This window comes from Phalacrocorax carbo, chromosome 21 (genome assembly GCF_963921805.1).
Source record: "Phalacrocorax carbo chromosome 21, bPhaCar2.1, whole genome shotgun sequence".
NCBI lineage: Eukaryota > Metazoa > Chordata > Aves > Suliformes > Phalacrocoracidae > Phalacrocorax > Phalacrocorax carbo.
Window position 1 is genome coordinate 4,699,410 of NC_087533.1, and position 13,702 is coordinate 4,713,111.

General features: G+C 42.6%; 1 long non-coding RNA gene across 1 annotated transcript in view; it reads left to right on the top strand.

The window, feature by feature from the left end:
* Positions 1-2,451: 2,451 nt before the first annotated feature.
* LOC135316673 (uncharacterized) overlaps positions 2,452-13,702 on the top strand; it is a 40,809-nt gene continuing 29,558 nt past the window's right edge. Inside the window, exons 1-2 of the long non-coding RNA XR_010375915.1 lie at positions 2,452-2,753; positions 6,639-6,695. This is a non-coding gene — a long non-coding RNA (uncharacterized LOC135316673). The remainder of the gene's footprint in view (positions 2,754-6,638; positions 6,696-13,702) is intronic.

Genomic DNA, 13,702 nt, shown 5'->3' on the forward strand with positions numbered 1-13,702 from the left:
TTGGACACAGGACTTGCCCGAAAGCTAGGCCAACGCTGTGCTAAATAAATCATCGTGCCAACCGCTTATGGGTAATTAGGCATGAAGGGAATCAGCAGTCTGCTCCCTCCGTTGTGACTCACAGACGGCGTATTTGCAATGCGCCTTTAGCTTGTGGACTCCAGCGCCGTGATGCTCGCAAGGAAAATGGATCCTGAGCATACAACAGCCGTGAGGTGCTCGGCAGCTCTATCACTGGCACGATGGGAGGAGATCTGCGGTGGCAGCGCGTGGTTTCAGCTTGAGTATCTGAAGCAGTTCACGCAGCAGTTCTCCTGTAAGTGCCAGGGAGGGCTGAAATACTTGTTCATTTCGTGGGTGGCTGTGGTGTTCACGTGTCACCGTGTCTCCAGCAAGTTACCACCCCAGAGTCGCACCGCAATGATGAAGCGCACAAGCGTGCTGCTAAAGGTGTTTCAGTGCAGTGCCCGTTGGTTTGGCTCCTACTTCTGGTGGCGATTCAAGCTCCTGGATGCCACGTCAAGGCCTGCATGTGCCCTGTTCGTCCAGCTGGGCTGCAGAAGTGGTAACGAACAACTGAGGGGGACAAGGATGTCTAAAACCACAGCTGTTTGCTAAGCGAACCTGTGTTTAAGCCTTGGCTTCATCAGTTCGGAGCTTTAGGGTAATTCCTTTTGGTCATGAATAAGATACACTGTCCACCTGCTTCCGATGTCTCGGGCTCAGTGAACCCCTAATAGGTTTAGTTCTTGGCAGAGCCAAGAAAAGTGTCTGAGAGACGGTCCAGAGATAAAATTCCAATTTAGCTGCCTGTTAGGAAAGTCCCCTGTTAGGGACTTTCCTGACCAAAGGAAAGCTTTGGGATGTGAAGTGGAAACATACAAAGGGAAAAGTTGTTTGTTTAGTGCATTTGGGTTTAATTAGCCTAACATAGCCTAACATGGCTGCTTCTCCAAATCTGCAGGAAACTTCTCTGGGGATTTCCAAAACCTCTTCATGTTCAGTACACTGGAAATACAGCATGGCTTGTTTTTGTCAAGCAGTTTTTGGGACTATTTCCTTTTATGATCTTGAATGAAACCAGGAAGAGCAGGGATGTGTGGGCAGTTAAACTATTTAAAAATAAAACAAACGACTTTGTTGCACTTGGGAGCAAAGGACCCACAGCGGTTCTGAAACGTATCCATGTGAATACAGTCCCAATGTGCACTATTAAAGTTTGCAGTCTAAATTGGGTGTATATTCTAAAGGTCTGGGCCACTTGGAATCCAGAGATTTAATCTCTGTCATGGTCTGCCCTGTTCAAATCAGGACCCGCAGCCTTGTGAAGTCTGGAGTTACTCAGACACTGAGATCATGATCGAGTTCTAACCTATTTTAAAATGCAGAGCAATATTCGTTATCTTAGAGGTCTTAGATAATGGCCCATCCAGCTGTAATTCTGATTAGTGCCCCTTACTCTGACAATATTATGGCTTTTGTTATTTCATTGTAATTCTTAGGACACTTGGTGTTTTTATGAAAGCTGTGACACAGCAGTTGGGGCCAGCATAGACTTCGTTACAAAAAGGCTAAATTTCGAGTCCTATTGTGGAGGAGAATTGAGATGTGAGCTAAGTGTAACGTCAAGGAAAAATTGGAAAGCAACTGAAAAGCTTGAAATATAGTGAAAAGCTTTAAAAATAACACATGCAATCTTGTAGAATTACTTTTCTTCAGCAGCTCTTGTGAATTTTGTGAGAAGGGGGATTTCTGTCTGAGGGGGAACACTCAGACAGAGCAATATTGTAAATTGCAAATTGAAGTGCCAAAACCAGTCTGTCCTGTACAGGTCACTGAAGTAGGCACAGCTCTTGCCTGAAAGCATTTGTAATCTAAAACCCCAGCATTATTCCCATTGAAGGTAATGGCAAAACTCCATGTGATTGCAAACGGAACAGGATTAGGCCCTAACTAAATAAATGGTGCTGCTTTTTTTTTTCCTTTCTTTTTTTTTTTTTTTAAATAATTGTCACCAGATACTCCTTACCTATGACAAATTCAAATAACTTTTGTTCAGGAATTTAATGACCTAATTTTGTCTGAAAAACTTCTTTATGCAGCGTTCTTTCCTCACTTTAAAGCAGGTTTGGAAAGACAAGATTTGAAAGAGAATTCCCATCTGTTATTGAAGCATTTAATCATTCTTTAAAAGCCAGTGGAGTTTTATTTTCTCTGGGGAGTGAGTAGCATTAGCTGAAGCATAAAGCAAACTATACCAAGTGTAGAAAAAACTCACCCTGATGTCCTGTTTGACAAACTGACCTGCGGGTCACAACCTGAGTTTATTGATCTGTGGGGCCTTGTCTGGGTGTCGGGCATGTTTTCTGGACTTTGGTTTCAGCTGCATTCCTGACTTCTGAAAGAGTAGGGGGTGTGGATTTCTACTAGGAGTAACCACTGGGAAGGAAGTAATGTTCATTAAGTGTGCAGGCAGTGCAGGACTAAGCATGCTCAGTGAAAAAGCTTTTCTCCTTTGCCTGTCAAGCCCTATGTTTGAACTCATTCCAGAATGCCGGATTTACTTTTCACGAAGAAACAGTACCTGGCTGGACTGCATTTTTCTTTCCCTTCTTAGTCACCGGAAGATTGGAAACAATATTCTTTTGATGATCAGTGCACTCTCAGTAATGCAGTGTGCCTGCATGCAAGTGTGAACCTTGCAGTAGAGAAGGAAGACAAACTTTGCTACCTGTGAAATGAAGACTTCTTAGGTCAGTAAGAGGGGTGCGGAGAAACTTAACTTTTCGAGCAGCTTTTGACTTTCAGCTAATGCTTTTGTTTTCTGCTCTCCTGTGTCCCTTCCCATCTTTGGCAGAGCTGAACTTTTAGAAAAGTTTAGCAGCTTTCTGACTGTTCAGCCTCTCTGATAAGGTAAAGTTGTTTTAAGTGAAAATGTTACAAGAAGATCTGGGGGAGCTGAGCTTAGTTTTTGAAAAATCTAGTTGCTGGTAGCACAGAGGTTTGTTTTCTTTACTTTTTCTTTTCTTCTTTTTCGTGGTTCCTATAAATGTAATCTTTGCTTCCAGTGTGTGTGTTTTAAAAGACTGTTCCCCCTTCTCTCCCCGCCCTCTCCCTTAGAGCTGAAAGAGACTCGTTCTTGAATAATAAACTCTGTATGTTATCAAGCAAATCTTGTGGCTTGTTCATGTGATCATTTCCAGCCTGAGCATAGATGTTTTGCCTTTTAATATGTTCGCAGTTCTTTCTGGAAAATGAATTGCAAAACTGTTAGCAGAGGAAAGAGAGAAAGCAATTTTGCTTGATAACAACATGTTTTAATGTAAGAGACTATTGAGCTTGTAAATTTTTAAGTGCTCTCTACTTTTTGGTTTTAAGGACATATTTAGAACTCCTGTCTCTTGAGGTTTTGAAATATTCCCAACCTTAGAAAGGGGAAGGAGAACACATATTTTTGGAGACTTTGTGCTGCCTAATGGAGATTTTTCTGAACATGGGCCAAATGGTCAAGAAACAAAATGACCACTGAATAAGAAGTGAAATGGACTCAAATAATTAGAAACTGTCTGTAGTTAATGATTTTTTTGAAGTAGGTCAGAAACATTTGGCAGTTTCAAGTGTTAAATTTTGTCCTCCGATATTCTTCAGAATGTTTATATTGCATATCAAAAGTTAGCATTTAATTTTGTAAGTTTGAAGAGTATATACAGCCTTCAATATTTGAATTATATTAATTTTATAAACTTGAGATAATCAAAGAAGTAATTATACAAGCAAATGCAAAATCCTGGTGTTTAAAAGCTATATATTTATTATTTCGTTATTTTAAACTGGAAGTTGATTTCCCATGCAAAGGATCTCAGTAAGAAAAAAGGGTAGCAGGTTGGTCATGAAGCATACTCCTGGTTACAGGATTAGAAGTGCATAATGTCTTTGCAAACTACAATAGGTTATGCGGCTGCTCACCACTCTCAGCTGAGAACTCTGCAGAAAAAAACCTCAGCGTCTCTTCTTTGCAAAGGGCAAGAGTAGAGCAAAAGTAGAAGTGACTGGGTCGCACTAGGTCTCTCGGCTGATTCCCACCAGGATTACCTGCTGCGTCTACGTGGAGGGACGGGGCGCAGCCAGGCCAAGCAGAAGGAAATCTGCAAATGACCAAAGCTGAAGCTCTCTGATCTTTCCTTACATTTATCCCCTGAGATCCAAGGAAGTTTTTGACGAGAGAAGGCTGGGAGAATTTCTTTGAGTTTTTCCTCTTCTTTGATTTAGCAACCTGCAGGGGATTATGGAGGCAGTCAGGGTTGTGCTGCAGATGGACCAGGACTTGGTGTGGCCACAGCCTAGTCTCTTTGCACGCAATGCCTCCATTTGCCTTAGCTGTGAAATGGGGACTGTGACTGGGAGGGTCTTTTGTAAGGTACTTTGCATATTTATAGAGGAAAAATGCCTTGTACTTGCAGAGAAGTGATAAGCCCAGGCTGCAAAACTGCACATCCAGATGTGAGCTTTGAACACTAACATTTGGAGCTCAAGTCCACAGATTTAGCTTATATCCTTTTAGTGACAGCGGAAAGGCAAAATATTGTCCTTATCCAGACACAAACAACATGACCTGCCTCATGCTACTCTTCAGTTTCAGGTATCTAAATGCAACAGCTTTGGATGAATCCATTTCACGTGCAAAACGTAATTAGGGACAGGAAACATTTTTTTGATTATTTAATTTTCCCTCCTAGCACTGAGATTTTGCCATTTATAGGCTCACAGAAGTTATAAGTGGAAAACAACTCCTAGGCCATGGACCCCAGGGCTTAACAACCCCGCCTGTGATGTATAATAGTAAAGCCCATTAAATGAGTATCAGCCAGATTTTGGCCAATAAACCATTTAACCTCTTGCCCATCTTTATTTTCATCCTTCATCTTTCCAGGTATTCCCAAGGCAAGTCCACTACTGTTCATTGGTTGAATTAAAATACTACTTTATTTTTAAAACAAGGGAGGGGCGTTCCATAGTTCTTGGAAAGGTTGAGGTCTTTCTAAGGTTTCATTTGCCTCCAGAGTGGAGCAGGCTGTTGCAAATGTGTGTAGCATAGTTTTCTGTCTTTTATTTGTGTGCTGAATCCTGGCTTTTTGAACAACTTAAATGGGGGAAAACTTAGAATGTGTCTCTCTTGTCTGAGTTCTGTCTGCAGTCTTGCTCTTTGAAATGGAGGCATGTCTTCTGAAACCAGCCATAATCAATAGGTAGAGGTGAAATTTGAATAGAGAAAGCAGGAGGTGCAGGAGTGGGATGTATCACATCGCCTTGAGCAGTAGGTTACCTTTGCTGTGAGTCTGTTCCTGCCCCAGGATGTGCACAGCAGAAGCACAGTGGTCTTGGGTTTCTGGAGCAGTTAACTGTGGCAGCTTCCTTGTTTCAGTGCTTGCGTAGGGACATCCTACTAGGCCCTTTTTTTGAAGACAGCGATTGCTCGGAGCATTTTGAGTATCAGGATGTCAAGACCTATCTGAAACACCCTGGCTAAGTCACTCAGAAAAGCAAGCCAGCTGGTATCCGGCCCTGCTGTAGACAAACAGACCCCAAATGGGTGTATCTCTAATGGGTCATTCTTGACCTACAGGTGCTAAATGTGATTTGTTCAGATAACGTACCCTTGTGCTTATTGGAATGTTCTCCAAAACTGGGCAGGACTTTCCATATCGCTAAGTGCAGTGAAGTATAAAACAAATAAGGGATGATTTATTTTAGGGAAATCTGCGGTAGATGACACCGCATCTCTTCTGAGGAAGCAGAGTTTGCACTACGTGTCAGAACAGGCAACTGTATTTTTGCATGTCTAGCGTAGAATTGCAGGGCAAAAGCTGATAATGGTACCTTGGGCGATATTTTGGAGTACCGCAGGTAGTAATGTGGATTATTGCCCTGTGCTTTTGTTGAGAAAGAACCAAGGAAGTGCAGGGCAAGTCATTGTAGGCCAGCCTGTTTATTGTTTGTTTGAGGCAGATGATCTTAGTCATTCTTGGGAAGATCTTGAATGTGCCTTTCTTTCCTCCCTTTCCCTGTCCCCAAGAGTAGACTGTGAGAGTAGCTGCAGGGAATGAGCCGCCTTTTTTTTTTTTTTAAAAAAAGGCATTTAACCTTTTCACCAGTGGAGTTTTCACAGCTCCATCACTCTGGAGGAACTGTATCTCAAGCTGTACCTCAGACACCTCTCGCTGAGGTCTGTTCCTGAGCCAGTCATAGCCACACGTAGAGCATCAGCGCCCAGGATTACTATTGAGACAGCTGAAGAGCCAGGGGTCTGCTCTGCTGGAGAGTTTAAGTAGCGCTGCCTCCTCTCCATTGACCAAAGTGAAGCAACCTCTTTCTTTTCTCTGTGCACTGGTGGGTTCAGGGGGCCATCCAAAGATGCAAAGGCCTCCAGAGCAGAAGCAGCAAAACATGGATGATTTCTGAGGAACGCTTTTCCTCAAGGTGTTGATTTTACTTTAATTTTTCTAAGAGGCAGAGAGATGCTGCAGGTGTTGCCACATCATTGCTACGTGTTTGAGACATAGGACAGTGACTGTAAGCAAAAGACAATCCTTTAGTGCAGCATTGGTATTAATGGTGAATTCCTCCATTTATTTTTACAGGTAGCAGTGGAAATGAAAACAATTCTATTTATGATATTGATCACAGGCTCCACAAATGTAAGTACAAATATAGTTCAAAACTGCACTCTATTTCACCAGAGGTGGAGGTGTGAGTTTAACGATCACAGAACAATACACATGTTAACATTGTGTGAGTCTTAAAACAGGCAGACAAACAAGGAGGCTAGGGGAAAGTAACATATTTGACATTCTCTTGCTGGCTTTGCACAAAATCAAGGTTCATTTGGATTTAGATCCTGCTGTATTTGGGCCAAAGTCGTCTCTGGAGAAGTCTGGGAGGGACAGAAGAGGAGAAAAGCTTTTAGCTCTGTCTATTGAGAAACCTCCCGGGTAGCAATTTCAAAAACTCCTGTGGGACTGAGGAGTCTAAGTTGTACTTTTAGAAGTATTATGGGAGCTTAAATCAGGCTTTAAAGCTTTTAGGAACCTGAAAACGCAAGTAGGATCCCCATGGGATCTGTGAAGTGTCTGAACAGGTTATGTGCCTCACTCTGAGACTTAATACTTTACTCACTATAGGGGCGTTAGTAAAAACCACTAGACTTCTGCATGAATCTTCATATATCCCATATGCTTATAAACCTTATCACCTCATTTCAGAGGAACCATGATTCAGAAATACTGAAGCCTGAGTTTAAGGCTCTCAATGGATGTAAGTGATTTTGAATATATTATCCTTTGCTTTAAAATCACATGTGAAAATAATGCAACACACAGTATTAGTGCCTGTTGCTGCCTCCTGAACTTGTTTCTGTGTTCACTGAAGTTCAGGGGATTTTTTTTTTTTTTTTGAGAGGCTGGAGAGTGCTGCAAAATGTAAGCTGAAGTTCAGTGCAGATTCTGATCTCCGTAGAAGTTTGTGGGGGTTGCAACCTGGGCCAGAATTCAGCATCTGGAACTCCTTCCCGGGCTGGGATGCAAACAAGCAGAATTTTCTGCATCGATATGCAAATTCTCCGAAGAAATGGGTGCCTTTCTGAATTGCCTCTGTGTTGCTGTTGGGGTTCAGGTGGTTGAAAAAAACGAGCTTTGTGTTCACAAGGCAGCAGGGACCGGGGTTTCTCCAAAGTGCCTTTGTTTGGGTATATGTAAAGCTATCAATGCGTCATTCTTTCTGCTTCAGCTGTTAGAGACTCCCATCTTCTCTATTGATTTTACCCAGAATGCTTACTGCCCTTGAAGGTGTGACCTGTACCTCAGGCTAATTCATTTCTGTCATGGCTGCGGCTTTTTTTTAGAGGGCAGCGGGGGTAGGAGAGAGAACAATGAATTCAACATGGAATATAAATCCCAAGTCTGTAGCCTTCAGACATTCCAGCACATACCCTGCTCCATTCCCCCATTTGGCATTCTGCACAGTCTTGGATTAAAAGAAAAAAAGAAAAAGGCAGGCATTTGTATAACTAATCAGGTGAGCCATTCTGGGGTAATCCCTTTGGTCACACACATTGGCATGTATATTAAAATTTTGCTAGGCTTCTAAACCATTTGCAATGACGTCCTAGTTTATGAGCCTGAATGAAAAGTCTCACCTTGATGGCCTACAAGTGTCTTGAATCTGAGCACTGTTGCTTTAATGTATTGAAATTTGTGTTGTGGAATGTGGCTGGACAAAGACTTTGGTTTTATGCTGAAAACTCATTTTGGACCATAGTGGCGGGGGTGTAACAGATTTTTTTTTTAAATTTAATTTTATTTTTCATTGTATTGCATATTCTTTCCTGTTCAGTTTTTATAGACGGTAATGTGAAACTTAAATGATGTGTAAGCACAGAAGTTTAAACTCTACAAATATTGAGCCTTAAGCCCTTGGCCCCTTTCATTATTCTATTGAAGTAAGTGGGTTTTGCTCTCATGACCTGTCTGTGTAGCTGAAGTCTCTCCCTCCTGCCCCATGCAGTTCATCAGTAGCACAGGATTTCCCTAGGGCAAACACGTTGCTTCCAAGTTCCCCACAGAAAGGCTGAGCCTCGTGTGCTGCAGTGGGTTGTGGAGAACTTTGTCAGAAAGCTTTGTCGGACTGGTACCGTGCCCTGGGGATGCATGCAAGGACTGGGATAGATCGTGGGGTGTTTCACAGAGTCCCTCCTCCCACCTTGCTTGGGTTTTTGATCCACAGCCAGTAAGTCCTCTGAAATTGGGGGCATAGTGAACCCTGGATCTCCAATATAATGGTGATGATACTGAATGATTTCCTGGACTCTGGCTGGACTCTGGATTTCAGACTAAAGTCTGAAAATTGTTCAGGTTTGAGTTCGCTGGGTTCTTCAGCAGAAGCGAGGCAGATTTAGGGAGCTGTATCAAAACACGAGCTTCACATATAGCAAAGTTACTGCCTTCCTTGGAAATTTAGGGCTCATGCTTCAGAAAGGCTGACCCAGGAGTACCTGGCCCGGGGTTACGGCTGTGGGTCAGGGCAGCGAGGCCAGCTGGGAAGGTCAAGCTTCAGAGGAATGCAGAGTGCTCTGGAGTTGAAGCGTATGAGATTTCCAGGTGATTTGCTGGGAGCTGCTGCCGCAGAAACCACTGAATTAGCCCGGGATAACTGAATTCAGTGAAATTTCAGTCGGTCTGGCCTGAATTCAAAGTCTATAGTTAAATCTTGTTACTTGCTATGTGATTTGGGTTCCAGGTGGGTCCATGTTGCCCAGCCTTAAATGTTTGTTTTTCTTTCCCCAAAGATTTTCTGCAGTGAATTGCTCAGAAGCATTTCTGCAGCACCGAGTGCTGTAGAGAGGAAAAGTAGAACAGGAGGTATCAATTCAGAGGAGAAATGTGAATAACAAGAAGGTTTATGATTCATCCAAGGGGCAAAGGGATGCTATGCCATAGGAAATGAAATGGTCCGTTGGTATAAAGCGTATCTTTTCGCACCTCCGCTTTCTGCACTGTGGCAAATGTGTATATATATGACCTCCGCCAAAGTATTGGTTATTAGTCACGGAACAAAGCAGCCGGGGCTGGGCATTCAAGCATGTAGACTCCTTGTATCTTGGCATCTTTGTGTTTATCGGTCTCACTCTTTTTACTTCGTCCTTAATGGCAATAAAGTATAACAAGATCCGGCCTTTTCATAGCATTGCCACTCTCCTAAAACAGAGGGAGGGAGGAAAAGAAAGGCAGTTCCAGCACAGAAAAGACCCTGTGCTCCTGTAAATGCTTTCTTGGGCCTCCAAGGAAAACCTGAAGGAGAGAGGGAGAAATACAAATACTTAACTGAAACATAGTAGCCGCCACCCTTGTGATTTAGCACAATGCCTTGGGGTCTGATTTGTCTCTCACTAGTAACAGACACAGAGACTAATTCTGGCTAGAATCCCCATCATGGGATTTTTTTTTTGGTAGCAAATCACTGGAGAAGAGTTGCCCAAAATGTTATTTCCCCATTTTTTTTTCCACGAGGATTGTATTTTTGATTGAAATGGGAAAATATTGGGTAGTTTACAGCTTGGAGGGAAACCTTAAGATTTCAGCATTTCTTCCACCATTGTGTCTCCACCATCAAAATGCTTTTGTGCTTCAGGTATAAATCAACGCGTACAGCCTGGTTACTGTTGTGTGCCTGCCCCTCCATGAAGCTCATGTTGTGGCAGAGGTCTTCAGCTTTTACTGCAGAGGGTTTTGTGGGATAGGATGAAGGTTTCTGGTGTGGACAAGTTTAAGCCTTCTTCTAAGGCTCAGTTTCATCTTAGCATCATTATGGCCTTTCATTTCATTTGCATTCTCTCCCTGCCATGTGGGATGGCGGCCACTGGACAGGTTTGGATATTCCAAAAGAAAAATAGAATCATTAGAACGCCTAATACCTTCAGTTGCGTTTAGCCCCTCGTTGTGTTAAGTGCTGTATGTCCGGAGTCCATGACCCCGAAGACACGGCAGTCAGGAGGTGGCAAAAGTGAAATGTTATGATTGCCAGTTTGCAGATGAAGAATTGCCCAGGGCGCCTGTTTCACATGGTTTTGTTGCCAGTTGAGTGAGGAAGGGAAAATCCCATCTTAGATGGGAAGATGACTAGACTTTTTTGGTTTGCTACGAGCCTGTGATGGGCCACCATCATTTTGGAGTCTGCCACCAGGCAGTGTTGCAGCTGTGCTTGCTGCTGTGAGTTTTCTATAGGGACGTGCTTGCTGACTCCTCTGAGTTGTTGTTGGTGGCCGTGCCTTCCTGAGGAGCTGCTTTGCAGTAGGAGTTCTCCTCCTTTGGTTTGAGAAACCCTCAGAGCCATCAGCACTGAAAACATGTCTAAATCCAGTTCATGCCTGCTTCCTGTTTTCCTGATTGCCTGTAAAAATCTTGTGATTTTTCATCCTTTACTGTCTGTCCTAGGAAGGTATTTGCGTGCCCAGTGTAACCCCAGAGGCAGCCTCACATCAGTGATGGGAGAAATGAGTCCCAGGGCTAATGGCAGAAACAGAGAGTACTAGCATGTCAAAGAAATACTGCCGATAAGATCTATAAGGTGTAGTGGGAGATTTTAGGAGTGAAAAGCATTCCAGTAATGCAACTGGGTGATTATTACTTAATATCTTATAAACCAAAAACATCAGTCAAATTTTCCAGTGTGCAAACGAAGGAAAAAATACCTAAAGCTGTGTCTGAGAGAGATGCTTTGCAAAATAATTTTATATCTGAGAATGCCTTTCATATGCTTCCCAGATGTATGATCCCATATGTCTGTTCTGTTAGGCTGACTATGGAATACATGCATTTATAGCTCAGAGCAAAGGGGGAATTGATTTCTTTCTGGAGTGGTGTGGATATCGCTGTGTTCAAGATAATTAAACATTAGAACTGAAATACACATGCACAGATCCACCCTGGTGTTTTGGTGTGAGAAACTGGATGAAGTTTTGGGGTATAAATAGTGCCTGTGTGAGAATGTGTTCCTTGTGATGCTAGACGGCTTAAGGTTTTCATTTGTTGTATCCAATCCTGCAGGTACGTGTGTGAGTAACTTCACTCATAAGAGTAGTCCGAACAGAGTACTTACTGCTTACATGCAGCAGCTCTATGCATCTGAATCCTGAGAGATCCTGGCCTAAGCGTAGAATGTCTTGTACCTTTAGTATAATTGCTCCAGAGAGCTCACTGTTCCAACTGACAAGACAAAGGGAGTATTATTACACATTTAGATGTAAAGAAGTGTGGGCTTGTCTACACTGGAATAATCAGAAGTTAATTCGTATTAAACTAATGATGCATACATAAAATGCATTAGTTAAAATGCACTGAACCCCTCTGTGGTTACTCTTGTTCGTGGTGAAAGTGATTTTGTTTAAGCTTGATTCGTTTCCAAAGTAAATTTAGTGAAACCTAATTAAAGCCACTTTGATTGTGAAGTGAAAAGTCTATACAGGGATTTAAATGGTGCTCAAATAACTTACATCAAAAATAAATATGTTTTAATTTTTTTGAGTGCTCTGGTGTAGACAGACCATCTGGCACAAAAGTTATATGCTTTGTCCAAAGTCCATTTTTGATTTTATCATTTGCCTCTTGTAGTGTATGGATTTTTTGCCTTTAAGACTGAGCTCCAGGATAATGTGCTAATTTCATCTTTCATAAAATAAAAAAGGCATGATTTTTTTCAGAGGACGTCTTTGAGACTATTAACCCCAAAGCTGTCAATACTTGAATTCAAGTAATTTTAGACTAATTTCAAAGGTGTACTTGCTTTTGAAAATTTGGGTTTGTAAATGCTGAAGATTATTCAGTCCCCTGGAGGGGGTGATGGATATTGAATTCTACTCAGTGTCATAACTGGAAATCTAATCTCTGTAAAATCGAGCTCATGGCTTAGCACTGAATTATTCCATACGGAGAGGGAAAACAGCTTGACTGAGCGATATCCATGGTTATGGTGAATTTCAGTTAGGCATGGGTTTGAACCTGCCCAAGTCCAGCTGAAAGTCCCAAACGTGAGCACACACGGGGAACTGTGTCCAGAGCATTTGGAAGCTCAGGCTAGAAATAAAAAGAGTATGTTACATGGCTTAATGTGTAAACAAATTCTGTTCCATGCAGTGTACAGGCTTTGGGCTACAGAAAGCAGGTAAGCTGTAGCCCCTTCCCAATAACACAGACCTTGAGCTTTAGAGGCAGCATGGACCCCTTGAACCTGAGCTAACAGGCAGCAGTACAGGCTGCAGGCGCACAGGACATGGCGATGAGTGTTCCTTGGCTGCAATTAAAGCATAGAAACGTATAACTCTGTGTAGTGGATAGCTAAAGTTTTGTTATTACTACTGTACTTAGAAATGGAGGTATTTGACAGACCTGTGATGGGTGGAGGTATAATAATTTTATATAGACTGGGACCAAGAAAAACATAAATCTGTTGAGTTTCATTTCCACCTGTGTCGCTGGCTTCCTCTGTAAGCTTGAGGGGCAAGTAATTTAAGAGCTCTGTGTGTCTCAGTTTCTTCACCTGTCAGTTGGGGGAATTACTTCACAGGGGGATTGGAAGTATCATTATAATGATACTTGCAATATGCTTTCATATGCTAGGTAGAGGAGTGGGAGCGTTAACATGTACAAGAGAAAAAGAAAAAAGTAGGTTAGCTTGTCTGAGCTTGTCATGCTTCTACTGTGTCAGCAAACTCAGGGAGACAAGAGAAGGGAGAGAAAGAGAGATCAAAAGAATACATTAAATTAAAAAGTAAATAGAGAAAGTCAAACTTAAAGTGGCAAGTAAGGAGTTGCATAGGACCTATTCTGTGCTTGGCTGCATTAACCTTGCTTTTCCATCATATGCCAAGCTCTTTGTCATCAACAACACGCCACCAAAAATCACAAGGCAATCCCTGTGTCTGCCATGTGGTCTTGAGCTCCTGTAGCTCTGGTGAGCTGGCCAAGCTGAGGTGGCTCTGCATGTGAACAAAGGCCTTTTGAGGAGCGTGGGGGATTTTTCCCTGGTGATGGAGAAACCAGGGATCCCTCTCCCTGGACAGGAGTGTGACTTGGTGTGGCTCAGATGCACGTGGAGCTTCCCTTTGCTTTCAGTAGGACTATCTGTATTTGTAATTTGTGGCACACTAGGATGC